Here is a 1562-nt window from a genome sequence, read left to right on the forward strand (position 1 = left end):
AGTTTTACGTTGTCTTCATAGGAGATGAAAACAAAAAGTAACAGCTATTATGGAATCAAAGGATCTTCACTCCATGCCTTTGATGACATTGTTTGAAAAACTTCAAGAGCATGAAATGGAACTTGGACGCCTGATTATGCACGAAGAATCAGATCGCAAAAATAAAATTATATCTTTCAAGGAAACAACATCTCAATCTACAGAAGAGAGAGAAGAAGAAGATGAATCTCATTCAGATGTAGATGAAGAAACTTTGAGCCTTCTCGTACGCAAATTCGGGAAATTCCTAAAGAAATGAGGCTTTAAACATTTCTAGAAGAAAGAAGCGTGCGAGTCGACCAGAAAAGGAAAGAGTAAAGAACGCTTCACTTGCCATGAATGTGGTAAGCCAGGACATATGAGGTTCCAATGTCCTACTTACCTCAAGAAGGTTGATTCAGATAAGAGCATTCCTCAGGACTTCAAATCGAAGAAAGCTTATATAGTATAGGATGTACCAGAGGAGGACACAACATCCAGCACCTCATATGAAGAGGAGACAACAAAGCTATGCTTAATGACGAGAACAACTGATGCTTGTTGCTAAAATTCGAAAGAGGTCAATAGCGAGGTATATTCTGACACCTCGTCTACTTCATCTGATGATTCTCCACCTTATGAGGACTTGATAATGCGTATGTTGAATTGCATGACGGGTTAAAGAAATTAGCTAGGATTAGTTCCGATAGAAAAAGAGTAATCATGCTAAATGAACAAAAAATAGTTTCATTACAAAAAGAATTAGATGAACTAAAATTGGAAAATGAAACATTAGATTTGATCTTATTCTTGTAATGCATGAAATTGCTCTAATGATAATTTATGTCAAACAACTGTCTGTGATTCTTGCGATGATTTGAAAAACGAAAATTTGAGATTAAATGAAAAACTCACAAAACTCACAAAGAGTCAAAACATGTTAGACACTATGCTTAGTAAAACCATGAATATTGGTGACCATACCAGGCTAGGATATATTCCTCCTATGTGTAGGAGAAGACCATATAGGAGACCTATTAATCGGCCTAATAAGAAAATTTTTAATAAAAATGTTCCTACATGCTTTTACTGTGGCACTCGTGGCCACACATCCTACTCTTGTTATATTAGAAAATATGGTATACCTAGTGGCGTGTATGTATGGATGAAAAAAGGAGATAACTCCCTAGTTACTAACAGAAAAGGACCCAAGATAACTTGAGTACCTGAAAAAGGCAAGTGATTTATGTTTTGCAGGTATGTCTTCGAGCACATGGACAACATTGGTATCTTAATAGTGGATGCTCGAGACATATGACGGGTGATAAATCAAAATTCCTAGATCTATCCTTGCAAGAAAAGGGTTTGTCACGTATGGAGACAAAAACAAAGGGAAGATACTTGGCACCAGAACAATTGGCAACTCAAATCAGGTTGTGATCGAAAATGTGTTATATGTTGAAGGCCTGGAACATAACCTCTTGAGTATCAGCCAACTATGTGATAAAGGTAACCGCGTATCTTTTGATTCTGAGTGTTGTATT

The sequence above is a fragment of the Lupinus angustifolius genome, chromosome LG03 (assembly GCF_001865875.1).
Source record: "Lupinus angustifolius cultivar Tanjil chromosome LG03, LupAngTanjil_v1.0, whole genome shotgun sequence".
NCBI classification, from domain to species: domain Eukaryota; kingdom Viridiplantae; phylum Streptophyta; class Magnoliopsida; order Fabales; family Fabaceae; genus Lupinus; species Lupinus angustifolius.